At 42.0% G+C, this 21,590-nt stretch overlaps 1 long non-coding RNA gene and 1 pseudogene across 3 annotated transcripts in view; both read left to right on the forward strand.

The window, feature by feature from the left end:
- The window catches only part of LOC138840334 (uncharacterized), a 245,295-nt gene that overhangs the window by 149,531 nt on the left and 74,174 nt on the right, over window positions 1-21,590 (forward strand). The window lies entirely within an intron of this gene.
- LOC138840333 (protein SET-like) lies at window positions 7,884-11,215 on the forward strand (annotated as a pseudogene).

Genomic DNA, 21,590 nt, shown 5'->3' on the forward strand with positions numbered 1-21,590 from the left:
GAGCCCTGGTGGCTCACGCCTGTAATCCTAGCTATTTAGGAGGCTGAGTTCTGAGGATCACAGTTCAAAGCCAGCCAGGGCAGGAAACAGGAAAGCCCATGAGACTCTGATCTCCAGTGAACCACCAGAATACTGAAAGTGGCGCTGTGGCTCAAGTGGTAGTGTGCTTGCTTTGAGCTGAAGAGCTCAGGGACACTGCCCAGACCCAGACTTCAGCCCCACAACCGACCAAAAAAAGAAAAAAAGAAGGTGGAACTGTGGCTCAAGTGGTATTAGCAGTAGCCTTGAGCACAAAAGCTCAAGGACAGCGCCCTTGCCCTGAGCTCAAGCCCCGGGACAGGCAAAAATAATATTTTAAAAAGAAGAACACAATGCCTTCTGTCTTTCTACTATGGAAATTCTCCAGCATCTGTGACTGTAGTGTGCTTCCTTACAATACTGAGGAATAATGTCAGTTTTCAGGGGAAAATTGTAACAACGTGAGAACTGTAGCCCCTATTGTTTGTTGCTTAAAGCAACAACTAGGTCTAAGGACTTAGTGCCTTCAGTGTGGACTGAAATCCACAGTTTAGGAAGGAACAACTCAGTACATTTAGAGAGAATAATCCTGGTTGCCTCTGCCACTTCCTTTTTTTTTTTAACAGAAAGGGAGGGGGGAAAGAGGTAAGCAAGTTGAAAACACGGTGCAAGCCTGACATCTAATGCCCATTGATTCAGAAACACCACTGCTGTCAGAGGAAAATTTCATATTAATTTACTGTGTTTCTCCTGAACCTCGAAGTGAAGGATGGTCGACTTCCTGGGGATGAAGGCTAGATCCAAAGGATTGACTGACTAGTAGCTCCCAGAGGACCAGGAGAGCCATCCCTGGGAAGTAAGTTTTCCATAGTGCCCTCTCAGCAGGAACAGGGACTAATTATGCAGTCCAAACTACAATCTGCAGCTGATTCCAAGCAAGGGTTGGCAGGTACTGAGTCCAGGGGTCTGAGGTCTGTCCCAGTATCCTTCCTGAGTGCCTTCATTGCCTGTCAACCTAAGCCTGAGATTGGAAATGGATTATAAACAATACAACAACAACAACAACAACAAACCCTGCTTGGTGACTAATCCTGAACCTCCACCACACAGCACCAGCTCCCCCAGGCTGTGCACTTGCTTCCTCTGTGAACACTCACTGCTGCCTCTGGTCCACCACCCTGCCATCACACCTCAGCTGCCTCTGGCCTGCACCCCTGCCATTGGCACCTCTGCTCTTTGGGGGAAAGTTCTCCTGACTTTCCCCTCCTGCCTTCATGGCCTGGTGATGAGTGAGGGAAAACCAGCAGGGCCTTCCCTGGGCTGTCACCTACTGTCACAGGACTCCTGAGGAGACAGTGGCCTACTCCTGCAGTGACAGGGACCTCCTGCTTCTCCTGCTGCCAGGAGAGACTCCTTAAGGGTTAAGGGCCTCTGTGATCAGCAGCTCTAGCTGGGCCAGTTGGGCTGGGCTTTCTTTCACCTGTCCAGTTTGAAGCACCTGTCATACACGAGCACGAATTTGATCGCAAAAGGAAAGGAAGACAAAATGTCCGCCGACGAGTACGATTCCGTTATGGTGCGTTGTCGTGTATGAATTTTATATACTCGTCTCCCCGCTGTTTGTGTCAGCGTTTTACTAACGCTCAGTGCCTTTTCTTCGTCACGTAGCAAATGAAAGCTTCTAAAACTTATTTTCAACAATAACAATAACAATAACCTTTAAAAAACAAAATGTCCGACCGTGTTGTACACGGGTCAATGTTTCTGTGGCCGCTAGATGGCAGTGTTGCTTCAGACACTTTTTCTCGGCACTCATTCCCCGCCCTTCCTGCTCGAAAAAAATGTAACAGGGCGTTTGCTTTGTAGACTTCTTTTTTTTTTTTTTTTTAATTCCTTTGTTCGTTTTCTTCCTTTTCTTTTCCTTTTCTCCCCTCTCTTTAATTTTCTTGTTCTAACTGCACTGACTTTTTCCAGCCCAAATACGTAAGACTTGCTATTGCCAGCACAGGAACCAATAGTGACCAGGTAACTTGTGGGGATGGATGGACTTGGGGAAAAAAGGAAAGGAGAGAGATAACCAGCTACAAGGTGGCTCAGCAAACACATTGATTGACATGTGCATTGAACCCGCTTTGGACTACCACTTAAATTAATTAAACACAACAACAACAACAAAAATCCCACCGAAATGCATATTGAGCTCTGCAGAGGCAAAGAATAGCTTATACTATTACAAATACTTGCAAATTGATTTTGTGGATGCAAGTTGAGGCAGAGGCAAAAAGAGAAAGATTGGCCAGATAGGAACACAGCAGCCTGACACAGGGCTCAACTCTTCCTCCCCAAGGTCAGGTGACTGTGACCCAACCACATAGCAGGACACCAGACACTGAACCACAAGAGTAGAAAAGGGACACTTCACAGGGACCCACTTGACCCACTCTATTGTCAACACATTTACACTTTCCTACCTCTGCTTGCCTGGGAAACAGGGGAACAAGACCTCAGACAGCCTGGGGCATCCTGCTTAGCCACAAGTCCTAGGTGGGGCCTTGTACCAACCTGCCAGGACAAGAGCATTTCCTCAGATTCTTATTCTCACTTCCAAATTATCTTTCCTCTGCTCCTACTATTCCTGCCTCATAATTCATTTGCTGGAGACAAAAACGGACCAGAGATATCCCTAAATGGTATCCTCTTTTTGTGCTCATCTTGGATTTGGGAGACTGTTTGATCAAGGATTCAAAGTCAGTATAGCTCTGCAAAAACAGGAATTGGCCAAGTACTGCATCAAGAGGCTGAGATCTGAATATCTCAGTTTGAAAGTCTGAGACTCTGATCTCCAATTAACTACAAAACAAGCCAGAAGTATAGCTGGAGGAGCTCAGGAATGGTGCCCTGACTTTGAGGACTAAACAAAGCAAACAAACAAACATACAAAAACCAGGAGCACGTGGTCCAGGGAGTAGCCATTGATTGTCTAGTGCCTCTGGGGCTTCTAATCCTGGATAGGTGCCCCAGTAACTTCTAGCAGGGCTGAAAAACCCAGGCCTGCAATGCCTATTCTTTTTCATAGGCAGAGGCCTAATGCCCCTGATGGAAGTCTTTCCTCATTCCCTATGGGGACTTTCTCTCCCCTGGGGATTTCCAGTAACTATTGACTCTATGTGAGGTACCAGAGGACCTGGGACAGGGCAGGCTCTTAACTGGAAGCTCTCCTCAGGCACAAGTCTTCCTACAATCCTGTAATTCACACTTGAGTTTGCATATATATCCCAGAAATCTACGTAATGGCCCAGAGCAGAGAGAGAACTTATGTTGGAAACATGTGGATAGGTCCCCCAAGAATATCAGGCCTCTGTTCCTATTGTATCCCTCTTTAGATGCATATGACAGCCTTGGCCATTAGATGGTGGCTATAGGTGTCTGAAAATTTTCCCTCATTGGCTGTACTGACCATGGAGACTGATCTGTCCTTTCTCTAGGCATCTAGGCACAAACTCACTGAGTTCTGGAATCACAAAAAGCAAAAAAAAAACTTGGGGACCCCAGGAAAGGTCACACGAGCTCCTGGCAGCCCAAAGCCAGGTAGATTTTTTTTGTTAGAATATTTTAGACTTTGCCAGAAAACCACACACTAGGGAGGTTGAGCATTTCTTCGTGTGTCTATTGGCCATCCTTCTTTCCTCTTCAGAGAAGTTTCCCTTTAAGTCTTTAGCCCATTTATTTATTGGGCAGTTGTTTCTTTGAAGATTTGTTGTTGGAGGATTTAATGTTTTGAGTTCCAAGTATAGTTTAGATATGAGACCCTTGTCCACTGTATGGCTAGTGAAGATCTTCTCCCAATCCGTGGGCTTTCTATTGATCTTGCTAGCTATGTCCTTTGCCATGCAGAAGCTCTGCAATTTCATGCAATCCCATTTGTCCAACCTTTCTTTGATGTGTTGTGTTTCTGGGTCTCTATTAAGAAAATTTCGGCCTGCGCCAAGGAGAACCTAGGGTTTCTCCTATTCCATCCTGTAATGTTTTCAGAGTGTCTGCTTTGACTTCGAGGTCTTTGATCCATTTGGAGTTGGAGTTGATTCTGGTGCAGGGTGATATATAAGGATCTAGCTTTAGTTTTCTACAAGTAGTTAACCAATTTTGCATTGAAATAGAAACAGCAATAAAAGACCTCCCATCTAAGAAAAGTCCAGGACCACATGGTTTTACAGCGGAATTCTACAAGGCCTTCAAAGGAGAGCTCACACCAATACTCCTCCAACACTTCAATGAAATTGAAAGAGAAAGTTCACTACCAAACACATTCTATGAAGCCATCATATCCCTCATCCCAAAACCAGGCAGGGACTCATCAAAGAAAGAGAACTATAGCCCCATTTCTTTGATGAACATTGATGCAAAACTTCTCAACAAAATTTTGGCCGATCGACTTCAACAATTCATCCAAAAAATCATACACCACGATCAAACAGGGATTCATTTCAGGGATGCAAAGCTGGTTCAATATACGCAAATCAATTAATATAATTCATCACATCAACAAGAGCAAGGATAAGAACCACATGGTTATCCCAATAGATGCAGAAAAAGCATTTGACAAGATCCAACACCCCTTTATGATGAAGGTTTTGGACAAGTTAGGAATCCATGGAACATTCCTCAATATAATAAAGGCTATATATGACAAACCTACAGCCAGCATTATACTTAATGGTGAAAAACTAAAGCCATTTCCTCTTAACTCAGGAACAAGACAAGGATGTCCACTCTCTCCACTTCTCTTCAATCTAGTATTAGAATGCCTAGCTACAGCAATAAGACAAGATGCAAACAGAAAGGGGATCCAAATAGGGAAAGAAGAAGTAAAACTCTCCCTCTTTGCAGATGACATGATCTTGTATTTAAAGAATCCCATAGATTCCACTCCCAAATTACTCAAGCTGATTTAAAACTTTGGCAAAGTAGCAGGGTATAAAATTAACCCTCAAAAATCAATGGCTTTTCTGTGTGCCAACAATGAGAAAAGTGTGGCTGAAATTAGGAAAGCAACTCCATTTGTAATAGCCTCACAAAAAGTAAAATACCTAGGAATTAACTTAACCAAAGAAGTGAAGGACCTCTATGATGAAAACTTTAAAAACTTGAAAAAGGAAATCAAAACAGAACTTAGAAAGTGGCAAAAACTCCCATGTTCCTGGATTGGAAAGATCAACATCATGAAAATGGCAATACTTCCCAAGGCTATCTACAAATTCAATGCGATACCTATCAAAATTCCAACCTCATTCTTCAAGGAAATAGAAGAGGCAATCCAAAAATTCATATGGAACAATAAAGACCCTGAATAGCAAAAACGATCCTCACCAGCCTGTCCTTTCTATTGAGAGGCTTTGTGGATTTTCTCAGCATGGCACAAGACCCCACTGTGCGGCATGAACATGTCTAAAGTTTGTCTGTTTTGTAAAACTGTAGCTTCTGAGGGTCTATCCTTGTTGATTTGGCTAAGCTAGCTAAGTCATCAACTAAATTTTGGTATCCTTGAGAAGACTTAATTCCCATTTGTGACTACATATAATTTCAAGACCTACCAGTAGAGGTGTAAGGTTCTTAATTTTAAGAAGCTGTATATTCCCTTAGATGGGAATCTCAATCGTCCTGCTTTCTGGTTGGATCATTGTCTGCCAAGCCAAGAGAGGATGTGCTGCAGGGACTTCAACATAAAGAAGGTGATGCTCTGTCTGCAAGGGACCCCTATTTTTATGGGGGGGTGGGTCCGGTCGTGGGGCCTGAACTCGGGCTAGGTGCTGTCCCTCAGCTCTTCAGCTCAAGGCTAGTGCTCTACCACTTGAGCCACAACACCACTTCCGGCTTTTTTTCTTTTTGCTTATATGGTGCTGAGGAATGGAACCCAGGGCCTCAGGCATGCAAGGCAAGTGCTCTACCACTGAGCCATCTTCCCAGCCCAGGGACCCCTATTTTTTCCACTATCTGGCTTTTTTTTTTGAGCGTCCCTCAAAACAGTTGAGGAATATTCCAGTCTGTGTGTGTGTGTGTGTGTGTGTGTGTGTGTGTGTGTGTGTGTGTGTGTGTGTGTGCCATAATTCTTTTTTTACCCATCATTTGAGGGATATTTCATTTTGTGTAGTCCAGGAGATTCCAAGACCACAAAGTCCTCTCAATTATTAGAGCCAGGAGTCATTCCTTTGGGCTAGAAATTGTAAAAGGTGGGACCCCAGGTATGTGTACATACTCTGTACAGGAAGAAATTGGGAACCAATTTTGTATTTTATCTTATGAATATATCTTTATTTGAATAGGTATACAATATTTGACTTGCCAAAATAATCCTTTTTGAAATTTTATTTTGTTTTGCTATAAAGATAATCTACAAAGGGGTTACAGTTACATAAGTAAGGTAATGAGTACATTCTTCTTTTATTTTTTAATGTTCTTTTTATTGTTGTTGTTAGTGGTGGTGGTCGTGGGGCCTGAACTCTGGGCCTGGGCACTGTCCCTCAGCTCTTCAGTTCAAGGCTAACACCCTACCACTTGAGCCACAGCACCACTTCTGGCTTTTTCTGCTTATGTGGTGCTAAGTAATCAAACCCAGGGCCTCATGCATGCCAGGCAAGCTCTCTACCACTGAGCCAACTTCCCAGCCCCAGTAATGAGTACATTCTTGTTGAATGTTGTTACCCCCTCCCTCGTTTTTCTCCCACTATCTCTCTCCCTCCCGCCAACTCTCATCCCCCCAAGTTGTAAAGTTCATTTCCAACCTCGTGTCTTGTCCTATCACTGTTGAAATTATTTGTAATGCTATGAATTATTCCTTGCCAGACACCTGTGCCTAATGCCTGTAATCTTAGGTACTCAAGAGACTGAGAACTGAGGATCTTAGTTTGAAGCTAACCTGGGCAAGGAAGCCTGTGATACTCTTACCTCCAATTAAGCAGCAAAACCTTTAAGTGGGGCTCAAGTGCTAGCCTTCACACACACACACAAAGCTTAGGTCTGGTGGCTCACACCTGTAATCCTAGTTACGCAGGAGGCTGGGATCTGAGAATTGCAGTTCAAAGACAGCCCAGGCAGAAATTCCATGAGACTCTTATCTCCAATGAACTACCCAGAGAGAGCCAGAAGTGGTGCTGTGCCTCAAGTGGTAGAGCACCCAGGCAGAGTTCAAGCCCCAGGACAGGGGAGAAAAAAGAAAAGAAAAGAAAAGTGTTTAGGGATTAGGCCTGGCCTCTGAGTTCAAGCACCAGAATCTGCACACACACACACACATAGTACTGTATACCTGATTCAATATAATTTTGTTTTTTTTAACTTTAAGTGGCTGTACAAAAGGATTTCAATTCAACAAACTAATTTATGAGTGTAATACATCTCAGTTACCTCTTATACTCCCCTCCCCCATCTCTCCCAGCCTTTTCCATCCACTCCAGTTTAGTAAGACAGAATCCTTTAGGGTAGCTGCCATTTCATCCTTGATTTTCTGTCAGGGCACAAAAAAAAGGCCAGTGTACTTTAAAAAAAAAAGTCCAAAGCAGTTTTTCCAGCAAGAAAGAGTGAGGGAGGAAGACTGCATGAAATTATCAGTGAACCAAATTTCCTAAAGTAGAATCATACACATTGGCAGACATTTTGCTTTTACTTTGTTTTGTCTTCAATTTCATGCTTGTAAGTGACAGGTAAACCAATTTGGACCAGGATAAGACCACAATGTAGTAAAAACCTGCCCAAGCAGTGTTCCTAGAGCATGTAAGCCATTAAGGCTTACCCTTGAAACCACAGCAACAGCAGCTGAAAACTCCTGTCACATCAGGACTAGGCCAGAGGGGGGTGGGGGTGGGGGAACCTGTGACAACATGAGAATACCCAATGAAATCAACCCAATGAAATCGCAGCCAGTCTCTCTCACTGATAATAGGCATGACTTCAGGAGGGGAAGAAAACTCAGGAACTGAGAATCAGAGAACATTCTCCAAAGAAGAGAGGATCTAATAGCAGGTGTCTAGGCCCAGGGGCCTGAAAGTCTACAGTTGTGATCACAGGGATAATGCTTTGGAAGAAGCCAGTGAAGAAGCCAGTGAGTATGACAGAGGAGAAGCCAGTCAGGAGGCTGGAGTTGGTGGGAGGAGCATGTCCTGGGGACTGGAGCCGCCCACATGCACTCTGTCTGAAAGACTTGTCCATTTCCAATACCTCTCATAGGTGCATTGGTAATAGCAGCCTTGGTTGTAAAGCTCAGGAGACACCCAGGAAGGGCGCTGGCAGAGATCTCAGGCACCTACACCCAATTCCCAATCTGCCAATCCGAGGCCCAGAGCTAGGATTTCTGGTATCTTCTAGCCATTAAGTTGCTGTTGCTGTGCTTTCAAGGGGAAGGTTCTCTTGATCCTTTTGTGGGTATTTGGTGAACTCCAGAGGTTTCGCCATCCTCCATATTCAGCCTCACCAAACGACATTTTTACCCCTGCATGTGTCTCGCTGTTTCTTTGGCCATTAGATGGCAGTATTGCGCTGTGCAGCTGACTTCCCCCGTTCTTTCCCCTGCCCTTCTTGTTTGAAAAAAGTGTACTGAGCTTCACTCAAACAAAAACCAAACTGTCCTTTTCCCCAACTGCACAAGCTGCTTCTGCCTGGAGATCTCAGAATAGAAATCCCTTTTAAAAGGGTAAACAAAGGAGGAGGCTGCAATGCTTGATAAGAAATGTACTCATTATCTTGCCCATGGAATTGTAACCCCTCTGTACAGTTTGTTCACAAAAAATAAAAATTAAAAAAATTAAAAAAAAAAAAAAAGAATGGAACAGACTAGAGAGCGAGCAGCAAGCCGGAGCGCGGTGCGCGAGTGAGGGAGCGAGCCGCCTGCCGCCGCCGCCCGCCGCCGCCTCCCCTCCACACGCAGCAGCTCCGGGGCCCGGCACGGCGCGCCGCCCCCGCCGCTCCCTCCGCGCCAGGCCGCGGACAGATGGAGCCAGCGAGCGAGGAGGAGGGCGACCCGCGAGCGGCGATCGAGCGGGCGACCGAGCGCCCGGAGGAGGCGGCCGGACCGAGCGGGCGCCCGCGCGTGTGGCGTGAGGGGCAGCCGCCCGCCCGCTCGCCCTCCCCCCTTCGCCTTCCCCGCGCCCCAGACCGCGGAGCGGCACCATGTGGACGCCAGCGGCCAAAGTCAGTAAAAAGGAGCTCAACTCCAACCACGAAGGGGCCGACGAGACCTCAGAAAAAGAACAGCAAGAAGCAATTGAACATATCGATGAAGTACAAAATGAAATAGACAGACTTAATGAACAAGCCAGTGAGGAGATTTTGAAAGTAGAACAGAAATATAATAAACTCCGCCAACCGTTTTTTCAGAAGAGGTCAGAATTGATCGCCCAAATCCCAAATTTTTGGGTAACATTTGTCAACCATCCACAAGTGTCTGCACTGCTGGGGGAGGAGGATAAAGAGGCCCTGCATTACCTGACCAGAGTTGAAGTGACAGAATTTGAAGATATAAAATCAGGTTACAGAATAGATTTTTATTTTGATGAAAATCCTTACTTTGGAAAAAAAGTTCTCTCCAAAGAATTTCATCTGAATGAGAGCGGTGATCCATCTTCAAAGTCCACTGAAATCAAATGGAAGTCTGGAAAGGATTTGACAAAGCGCTCCAGTCAAAGCAGAATAAAGTCAGCAGGAAGCGGCAGCATGAGGAACTACTTGGTTCGCTGACCACTCAGAAGCTGGTGCAGTTGGGAGAGGTCATCAAAGACGACATCTGGCCAAACCCATTGCAGTACTACCTGGTTCCTGACATGGATGATGAGGAGGGAGAAGGGGAAGAGGATGATGATGAAGAAGAAAAGGAGGAAGGATTGGAAGATATTGATGAAGAAGGGGATGAGGACGAAGGGGAAGAAGACGAAGATGATGATGAAGGGGAAGAAGGAGAGGAGGATGAAGGGGAAGAAGGAGAGGAGGATGAAGGAGAAGATGACTAATAGAAAACACTGATGGATTCCAAGTTTTTTTTTCCTTAATTGTCTCCAGTCCCTGGAAGCAAGTTGCACTCTTCTCTCCCTCTGTGCTCATTTGTCCTGTTCTTGCGGTCTCTTTTCTCAAAACACCATGGTTCTCAACTTATTTGGGGGGGAATACCTTGCTCAGAATACAACGGGAAAAGAATCTCCACACATCTCTGTTCTAAATTCTTTTTTTTTTTATCTTTGTGTTCGTTGTTTTATTTTGTTTAAAATGATTTCATAAGCATATTATGAATGACCTCATTTAGTTCTCTCTCTGTTTATATGTGTGTTCAATAATGCCTAAAATTGATTCAGAGCTACAATCTAATGATGAAGAAATGTACGCATTATCCTGCCCATGTAATTGTAACCCCTCTGTACAGTATGTTCACAAATAAAATAAACTTAAATTAAAAAAATAAATTAATATGAGCCTCATCATTAGATTGTAGCTCATCCAAATTCATTTTTATCCCTTTCTGTCTCAACAAAAACTGTACGGAATCAACAACACCACCACCACCGCCACCTGCTCTGTGGGAAACAAGAAAAGCCTCCTGTTGCTTTGCTCTGCTGGAGGCACCAGGCCCTGTGTAGTAGTGCATAGATTCTAACTTTTCTCCTCCTTTCTCTGTATATTGGGCTCAGAGATTACACTGTGTCTATGTGAATACGGACAGTTAGCATTACCAACATGTATCTGTCTACTTTCTCTTGTTTAAAAAAAAAGAAAAAACTTAAAAAAATGGGGTTCTACAAGGTCAGCAAAGGGTGGGTTTGAGATGTTTGGGTGGGTTAAGTGGGCATTTTGACAACATGGCTTCTCCTTTGGCATGTGTAATTGTGATGTTTAACGGACATCCTTGCAGTTTAAGTGACACTTTTAAAATAAAATTCTCCTAATGATGACTTGAGCCCTGGCACTACAGGAGAATCAGCAGACCCTGTAGGATCTTATTTGGAATTGACATTCTCTATTGTAATTTTGTTCAGTTATTTTTAAATTTTCTTTTGTTTTCACTGGAAAGGAAAGATGATGCTGAGTTTTAAACGTTAAAAGTGTACAAGTTGCTTTGTTACAATAAAACTAAATGTGTACACACACACGCACACAAAAGATTGGAACAGACTAGAGAACTGACTTCTTTTATTGTCTCTTCCAAGTTTTCTCTCAAGCCTGATATTTGCTTGTTGTAAGGAAGCAACACTCCTTCACAAAGGCTGTAGGATCTCCTTTTGAAAGATCTATATTCTCTTGTGGAAAAAAAAAAGATTTTTCTCTTTTTCAAGTATACTACCCCACCAGGTGTATGTATAATATTGTTAGGATTGTGAAGGCATCTTGATTTGATGTTTTAGCATTGGTGTTGAGGGACAGGTATCTGACCTGGGTTACACAGGTGGCCAGAGAAAAAGAAGCTGTTCTTCCAGAGCATTCCAGGTGGGTACGGCAAGGCAAGGCAAGACAAAGCAAGGATATTTATGTATTTATCATTTATTTATTTATTTATTTATTTATTTATTTATTTATTTATTTATTTATTTATTTACTATTCCTGGGGCCTGATCTCAGGACCTGGGCTCTCTTCCTGAGCTCTGTGCTCAAGGTTAGTGCTTTTGAGCCACAGCACCACTTCCCAATGTTTCTGAATAGTTTATTGGAGATAAAAGTCTCATGGACTTTTCTGTCTGGGCTGGCCTTGAACCAGGATCCTCAGATCTCAGCCTCTTGGGTAGCTAGGATTAGAGGCTTGCGCCACACCCACCCAGCTAAGGCAAGAATTATTAAAAAAAGGTTTAGTAGACATAAATAATCATATACATTTGGAGACAATGTGCTATTTTGATACATACGTAAAATGGAGCATGACCAAATCAGGGCAAATAGGCTTTTCTACTTGGGTAATGTCAACTGTTTTAGTTTTTACCCATGAGTGATAACAAGCACATGTACCTCTGATGATCTGGGTTTAAACATTGAGATAAAAGAGTCAAAGGGGATCTTCACTAGCCATACAATAGAAAAGGGTTTCATATCTAAAATATACTTAGAACTCAAAAAATTCAATTCCCCAACAACAAATCCTCAAAGAAACAACTACCTGATAAATAAGTGGGCTAAAGACTTAAAGAAAAACTTCTCTGAAGAAGAAATGAATGGCCAATAGATATATGAAGAAATGCTCAACTTCTCTATCCATAAAAGAAATGCAAATCAAAACAATGCTGAGATTCCACCTCACCCCAGTTAGAATGGCTATAATCAAGACATCTAATAACAACATGCTGAAGGGGATGTGTGCATTGTTGGTGGGAATGTAAACTTGTTCAACCACTTTGGAAAGCAGTATGGAGGTTCCTCAAAAGACTCCACATAGAGGTCCCTTATGACCCAGCAAACCCACTTTGGGGCATTTACACAAATGATCACAAACAAGGCCATACTAAAGCTACCAGCACAACTATGTTTTCTGCAGCATTATTTACCATAGCTAAGATAGGGAACCAACCCAGAAGCCCCTCAGTAGATGAATGGATGAAGAAAATGTGATATATATATATATATATATATATATATATATATATATATATATATATATATATAACACACACACACACACATACACACACACACACACACACACACACACACGGAATTCAACGCCTCCATCAGAAAAAAATGACATCGGAAACTTCTCTGAAGAGGAAAGAAGGATGGCCAATAGACACATGAAGAAATGCTCAACATCTCTATCCATAAAAGAAATGCAAATCAAAACAACTTTGAGACACCACCTCACCCCAGTTAGAATGGCTATAATCAAGAACTCTAATAACAACAGATGCTTGAAGGGATGTGGACAGAAGGGACCCTTACTGCATTGTTGGTGGGAGTGTAAATTTGTTCAACCACTTTGGAAAGCAGTATGGAGGTTCCTCAAAGGATTCCACATAACATAGAGCTTCCCTATGACCCAACAATCCCACTTTTGGCCATTTACCCAAATGATTACAAACAAGGCCATACTAAAGCTACCAGCCAACTATGTTTATTGCAGCATTATTTACCATAGCTGTGATATGGAACCAACCCAGATGGCCCTCAGTAGATGAATGGATCAAGAAAATGTGTTATATATATATACACAATGGAATTCTATGCCTCCATCAGAAAGAATGACATTGCCCCATTTGTTAGGAAATGGAAAGACTTGGAAAAAATTATATTAAGTGAAGTAAGCCAGGCCCAAAGGAACATAGACCTCATGGTTTCCCTTATTTGTAATAACTAGAATATGTCTGAGACAAGCAGAAACGGTCAGATATGTTGATGTTAGGTGAAATGAACCCCAAGGTAAGTATTCAAATGATTTTTGCTTTCATGCGATTGTTTCTAACACATTTATAAGATTATTTCTTTGTTGCTTTGTATGTGCTTCCCCCATGATATAACCCCTGCTTTCACTTTATTTGATGTTGGTATAATTTGTGGAGGGGAAGGGAAAAAAATCATTGAAATAGGGATACATCTGGACCCATTGCAACAATGAGATGTACAAGTCCTTATGTGGAAAAACGAACTTTACAACTTGGGCCGGGGCCGGGGGGGTGGGGTGGGTAATATGGTTGGGGAGGGCAGGATATGGGAAGGGATAGGAAGGGGAAACAAAGAAGGAAGCAACAATGCTTGATAAAAAATGTACTCATTATCTTACCTATGTAATTGTAACTCCTCTATACGGTGTTTTCATAATAAAAAAAAAAAAAGAAAGAATGACATTGTCCCATTTGTTAGGAAATGGAAAGACTTGGAAAAAATCTTATTAAATGAAGTAAGCCAGGCCCAAAGAAACATAGGTCCCATGGTTTCCCTTATTTGCAATAACTAGTATATGTCTAGGACAAGCAGAAAAGCTATGTACATATGACCATATAAGTTGATGTCAAGCGAAATGAACCCCAAGACAGGGACACAAGTGATTTTTTTTCTTGCTATTGTTTTTAATGTACTTATAATATATTATGTGATTTTTTTGTTTCTTTGGTATGTTCCTCCCCTATGGTATAACCTCTGTTTTCACTGTATTTGATATCGGTGCCCTGCATCTTGTATATACAATTTTCTAATTTGGGGAGGGGAAGGGAAAAAAACAAAATGCTTAACTGCTAGATAGGAAATGTACTCATTACCTTACTCATGGAAAGAAAGAAAGAAAGAAAGAAGGAAGGAAGGAAGGAAGGAAGGAAGGAAGGAAGGAAGGAAGGAAGGAAGGAAAGAAAGAAAGAGTCAAAGGAGATTGAGACTAAAAGATGTTATTTGACACTTAGTTCAGAGATAATAGTTTTTAAACAGTTACTTGAATGATGGAGGTTTTTTTTTTTTTAATTGTATTGTATTGTATTTGAGAACATACTGTACAGGGGGGCTACAATTACATGGGCAGGATAATGCATACATTTCTTACCAAGCATTGCAGCCTCCTCCTTTGTTTACCCTTCACTTCCCTTCCCCGCCTCCCCCCTCCCCCCACCCAATTTTACCCCCCTCCCCCCACCCAATTATACCCCCCTCCCCCCCCCCACACCGACATTGTAAAGCTGGTTTTGACATGACATTTTGTACTTCTCATTGTTGCAACAGGTCCACCTGAATCCTTAAACGACTTGTTTGTCCCCATCTCCTCCACATGTTATACTGACATCAAATATAGTGAAAGCGGGGGTTACACTGTGGGGGAGGGACATACAAAGCAACAAAGAAATAATCTTATAAATGCGTTAGAAACACATGCATGAAAGAAACGAAAACATTAAAATACATATTTAAGGGTTCATTTTCCTAACATCACATTATCTGACCTTTTCCGCTTGACTCATACCTATACTAGATATTGCAAATAAGGGAAACCATGGGACCTATGCTTCTTTGGGCCTGGCTTACTTCACTTAATATAATTTTTTCCAAACCTTTCCATTTCCTAACAAATGGGGAAATGTCATTCTTTCTGATGGAGGCATAGAATTCCATTGTGTATATATACCACATTTTCTTGATCCATTCATCTACTGAGGGGCATCTGGGTTGGTTCCATATCTTAGCTATGGTAAATAATGCTGCAATAAACATAGTTGTGCTGGTAGCTTTAGTGTGGTCTTGTTTGTAAACATTTGGGTAAATGCCCAAAAGTGGGATTGCTGGATCATAGGGGAGATCTATGTGAAGTCTTCTGAGGAACCTCCATACTGCTTTCCAAAGTGGTTGAACAAGTTTACATTCCCACCAACAATGAATTAAGGTTCCTTTCTGTCCACATCCCCTCCAGCATCTGTTGTTGTTAGAGTTCTTGATTTTTGCTGTTCTAACTGGAGTGAGGTGATATCTCAATGTTGTTTTGATTTGCATTTCTTTTATGGCTAGGGATGTTGAACATTTCTTCATGTGTCTATTGGCCATCCTTGTTTCTTCTTCAGAGAAGCTTCTCTTTAAGTCTTTCGCCCACTTATTTATTGGTCAGTTGTTTCTTTGAGGATTTGTTGTTGGGTGGTTTAATTTTTTGAGTTCCAAGTATATTTTAGATATGAGACCCTTGTCCGTTGTATGGCTAGTAAAGATCTTCTCCCAATCGGTGGGCTTTCTATTGATCTTGCCAGCTATGTCATTTGCCCTGCAGAAGCTCTGCAATCTTATGCAATCCCATTTGTCCAACCTTTCTTTGATTTGTTGTGCTTCCGGGTCTCTATTCAGAAAATTTCGACCTGAGCCAAGGAGACCTAGGGTTTCTCCTATTCCATCCTGTAATGTTTTCAGAGTGTCTGCTTTGAGTTCAAGGTCTTTGATCCATTTGGAGTTGATTCTGGTGCAGGGTGATATATAAGGATCTAGCTTTAGTTTTCTACATGTAGTTAACCAATTTTGCCAGCACCATTTACTGAAGAGGCTGTCTTTCTTCCATTCTATTGTTTTAGCTTCCTTATCGAAGATTAGATGGCTATAGATCTGTAGGTTCATTTCTGGGTTTTCAATTCTATTCCATTGGTCCTGAGGTCTGTTCTTATGCCAATACCAAGCTGTTTTGATTACTATGGCTTTATAGTAGAGTTTGAAATTTGGTATTGATATTCCTGATGGAGGTTTTTTTGCAACTATTTTTTCCCCTAGGCAAAGGATTCCTGTGACTTCTTTAATGAAGACTTTTACTCACGCAAATAGTAAGCGGTGTGCATTTCTATTCTTAGCACTTCCTATTATATAACTTACAATTTAGTGTTGAAAATACTGTGTGGAAAAGAAAGCCAAGAAGAAAGCCCGGATAAGCAAGTAGATTTTTAAAAGCAAGCTAGTAGCCAGGCTATGATGACTCAGGCTTATAGTCCTAGCTACTCGGGAGGCTGAAATCTAGGGATCCCAGTTGGAAGCCAGCCTGAGCAGGAAAGTCCCTGGGAGTCTTATCTCCAGTTAACCACCAAAAATCCAGAAGTGGAGCTGTGGCTCAAGTGTAGAGCACTACCCTTGAGCATAAAAGTTTGGGGAGAGTGTTCAGGCCTTGAATTTAATCCCCAGGATTGAAGTGGGTTTATGGGAACATGACAACTCATGTATACCCATAGTCCAACTAGAAATTCAGCAGGATCATTGCCTTATAAGAATTAATATTCACTGCATTGATCTATTTACTGAATGTATAAAAACAAAACAAAACAAAAATGTAAGCTAGTAGCTGGGCACCAGTGGTTCATGCCTGTAATATTGACTGCTCAGGAGGCTGAGATCTGAGGACTAGGGTTTGAAGCCAGCCCTGGCAGAAAAATCTTTAACCCTCCATCTTCAATTAAACAGAAAAATTCTGGACTGGCTGTATGGCGCAAGTAGTAAAGAGCCAGTCACGAGCAGAAAAACTTAAAGGACAGCACAGCCCTAGCACAGGCACAGGTTCAGGAACACACACCACCTCTTCCCTATTTTTGTTTGGCATCTGGATAACTTTGTTCTGGATAACTGTTCTGGCATCTGGATAACTTTGTTCTACTTGAGTAACTTTAACCATTTTAGATTCTATATATGAGTGATAACATGTATTATATATTTTTGGATATATACTTTGGTTAGGATATAAGTCCTCTATACTCCATCACCAAAATGCCAGAATGGAGGTATAGCTCAAGTGGTAGAGTGCCAGACCTGAGAGACAAGATGGAGGGAGATGTCAAGACCCATAGTTCAAACCCCAGTTCAGTCCAACACATACACACGCGCGCGCGCACGCACACACACACACACACACACACACACAAAGTTGGCATTTGTTGTGTTACTGGCCCCTATGTGTTTCATTCATGAGGGGTTCAATTAAGGAAGTAATTTCATTAGAAAATCAGAGGCTTTTGAATTTCTCTCTTTCTAGCTCTCCCCCTCTACCCTTTCTCTCCAAATCTTAGTTTTAATAGGAACCTCTATATTTATTCAAGATATCTTGAATGATAATGGTTATAATCATCTTCATATTTTATTTGGTTCATCTTTGTGTTCTTTATTAGCAAGGACACTATAATTACCAGTTTCCACTCCTTAGCTCTAATTTATAGTGGAATGCCTTTAGAATTGCTCAAAGAAAGAGAGATAGTGATTTTAGGATGTAGACTTTCTTTTTTATTATTTTATGTATTTTTATGTTTTGGTGCTAGTCCTGAAGCTGAACTCAGGGTCTGGGCACTCACTGTCCCTGGGCTTTTCTTGATGAGGGCTAGCACTCAACCAATTGAGCCATAGCTTCACTTCCAGGTTTTTATGGTGGTTAATTGGAGATGAGAGTATCACAGGCTTTCCTGTCCTGTCAGGCTTCAAACCTTGGTCCTCAACTCTCACCTGCCTAAGATGAGAGGATTACAAGTATGAGCCACCAGTGCCTGGTTAAAATTTCTTTTTATTATGAGTGTGTGGTTTAAATAGTCTTTACAAAATTCAATATGTCAATTAATGAGTAAAATCCATCTTGACCGGTTTCATCCTTTACATCACAGGACTTAGAGTTTCTGTGAGGAAATAATCCATGGCTGGGAGGTTGTGCATGACAAGAACGGGGCTTTGTAGATTTCAGAATGGCTCCATCCATTACAGCTTCCAAGACCTGGTTTCAACCTGATGCCAACCTTTCGCTTCCTTCAACCCTTCCTTTTACCCCTAACGACTGCATTCTATAACATAAATGGAATTGGGGATGGGGCTATGTTGCAAAATAGCTCTGGTGACACAGGACATGCAGCAGAAAGTGAGGAAGAAAAGAATTTCCTGAGAGCTGACCCCAGACTGCTAATCTTGGAGTTGGAGCTGGGAGTGCTATGTCTCCTCTATATTCAGGACCACATGTCCCATAGTCCAGACAGGAGATTCTAGGGACAAGCTTAAGATCTCCAGAACACTAGGGGAAACCAGGACAGGGATGAGGGTGTTATACACAATCTGCAGATTCAGGACAGTTGACATCTATGCACTCTAAGCAGTGTTACCTAAGCTCAGACTGCTTAGTGGTTGAGGTCACATTCTGTATTGCAGCCATGTTAAATGCAGCTCTCACACTTGCCTCTTTCCAAAGCGCACACAGTGGAGGTGGAGGTCTCTTGGTAGAACAGAGCAATGCATGGCCTCAGGCACACTTAGCCCAATGAAGATTCCACAGGATGCTCACAGAACAAGAGACCACACTGATCTGCTGCCTGCGCCACACTCTAGGTGCAAGAAAGGCACTATTGTGGGGATTTTAGCAGATAGAATTTACCATTTTATCGGGTAATTTGTGCCCATGTTAGTGGCCCTCATGAAAGACAACCATTTTGCCTGAGAATAGTGAATCCCCAAGAAGGACAAAATTGGGTTCCCACATGTATTTGTATATACTCTTACAGTAAAATTTGACCATTGAAGATTGTGCTACAAAAAGAACTTAGTATTTTCCAAATTGGTTCACATTAATGGGGCTTATGTGGTTAATTGATTGATTGATGTGTGTGTGTGTGTGTGTGTGTGTGTGTGTGTGTGTGTGTGTGTGTGTGTGTGTGTGTGTGTGTGTTGTGTTGATCCTGGTTGGGGCTTGCACTCGGAGCCTGGGCACTGTCCCTGAGCTTTCTTGTGCAAGGCTAGCTAGCACTCTACCACTTGAGCCACAAGCTCCACTTCTGTTTCTGTGATGGTTAATTGGATTGTAAGAGACTTTCCTGACCAGGCTGGCTTTGAATTAGGACCCTTCCATCTCAGCCTCTCAATTACAGGTGCAAGCCACTGGCACCCAGCCAGACTAAATTTTGAATGTTATCTCCCTTTATTAATTTTAAAAAATTATGTTTAAATAGTTGTGAACAGCGGTTTTAGTTCAAGACTGCTGAGATGTTGATTAGGATTACATTGAATCTCTACATAATTTAGAAGAAATCCACATATTCACAGTCTTAAATCTTGGAATCCAGTAACGTGGCATGTCCCTCCCATTATCTCAGCTGCTTGAAAGTTTCTCCACAGTAAAATGTAGACATCTGTTTAGAATCTTGCCTATACATTGCTGTATCTTTACTAAATATATTATGGTATTTTCAAGTTCTGTTGTAAGTGATATTCCTTATTTCAAATTTCATTTCTTGTTATCTGTATTTCTCAAAGAAAGTACTTTAAAATTCCAATATCTTAAAATTTTCAGTTCTGCATCTTAGTTATTGTGTCTGTTTATGTAGGTTTATGGGAACATGACAACTCATTTGTAACCACAGTCCAACTAGAAATTCAGTAGGATCATTGCCTTGTAAGAATTAATGTTCACTGCATTGAACTATTTACTGCATATATAAAGGGATGTAAGTAAGAGCAAACATGCACACTGTAAAAATGTTGTCTGAAAATGTATGAAAAGTGATTAACAGAGAATACCATACACAGATGGCCTGTAACTGACAGTGAAATACATAAGAGGCACCAGAAGAAGCTATCGGTATCAATGGTGACCAAAACTAAAGAGTGCAGTAAGATATCATCAAACATATGCAGAAGGGTACACATGAGCACATCCAAGCTTTGAGAATACATAATAGGAAGTGTCCCTATTGACAGAGTTCCACAAAGCCCCACCTCTAATCACAATTTCTACCCACTAAGGATTTCACAAGCTTGTTGTCTCAGGGTCAAATGCCTATATAGAGCTCACCAACTCAAACTTAATTGGGACACTGTGTGCATTATGCACAGACCAACACATAATAAGAAACGTATTACCAGGTACAGGTGGCTCAGACCTTTAATCCTAGTTAATCAGGAGGCCGAGATCTGAGGATAATGCTTTGAAGCCAGCTCAGGCAGCAAAGTCTCTGAGACTCTTATCTCCAAGGAACCACCCAAAAGCCAGGAACAGAGCTGTGGCCCAGGTGGTAGAATGCATCACTGACAGAAAAAAAATAGGGACAGTGCTCAGGTGGAGTTCAAGCTTCAGTAAGGGCGGGGGAGAGGGAGAGGGAAGGGCGGGGAGGCCAGACTCTTATTGTGAGTAGATCTTAATCCATAGACCAGTAATAGGTGAAGAGATGGTGTCCAAACCTTTTGACTGATAATAGTGTGTGTGTGTGTGTGTGTGTGTGTGTGTGTGTGTGTGTGTGTGTGTGTGTGCGTGTGTGTGTTCTAGTCCTGGGGCTTGAACTCAGGGCCTAGGCACTGTTCCTAAGCTTTTCTGTTCAATGCTCTGCCACAGCTCCACTTCCAGCTTTTCTGCTAGTTAATTGGAGATAAGAGTCTCCTGGGCTTTCCATCCTAAGTTCTCAGCCTCCTAAATAGCTAGGATTGCAGGTGTGAGTCACCTGCACTCAGAGACTGATAACATCTTAAGTTGGGATTTTTCTTGTTGCATTGCCTGAGATCCCTAGTTTGTATGTAACTCAGTAGATAAATACATGTGCATATAATTTGTATATGTCATATACAATGTATTTCCTAATTGATTCTTATCTCATTACTTTAAAATATTCTTTCTGTATAAAATGAAATTAATCTGGCTAGCTGTAGTGGCTCATGCCTATAATCCTAGCTATTTGGGAGGTTGAGATCTGAGGATCACAGTCTGAAGCCAGCCCTAGCAAGAAAGTTCATGAAACCCTTATCTCCAATTAACAACCAAAACAAGGCACAAGTGACAAAATGGCTCAAGTGATAAAGTGCTAGACATAAGAAAAAAAAAAAGCTCAAGGACAGTACCCAGGCCTGGAGTTCAAGCATGCATGCGCACACACACACTGTTTTGGGAGAAACATCCTGGCAACTCTTTTTAGTAAACTTGGTAAGTTTATTGGAATACCCTAACAATTTCATAACAGGTAAAAAAAATGACTCACACCCTCGAATTCACACCTTATTTTACCATTATTGCCATGAGGAGAGAGGACACGAGTGTTAAATACTAAAGCCCTGCACCTGAGTTTCTACAATGCCTGATATGGTTGTTCAGTAGGAAAGGCTGGTGCTGAAATAATGGCACATCAGCATGGAAATAATTAAACTGTAACCTTTATCTAATTCCACATGCAAAT

This window comes from Dipodomys merriami, unplaced genomic scaffold, assembly GCF_024711535.1.
Source record: "Dipodomys merriami isolate MVZ:Mamm:240054 unplaced genomic scaffold, mDipMer1.0.p SCAF_3, whole genome shotgun sequence".
NCBI lineage: Eukaryota > Metazoa > Chordata > Mammalia > Rodentia > Heteromyidae > Dipodomys > Dipodomys merriami.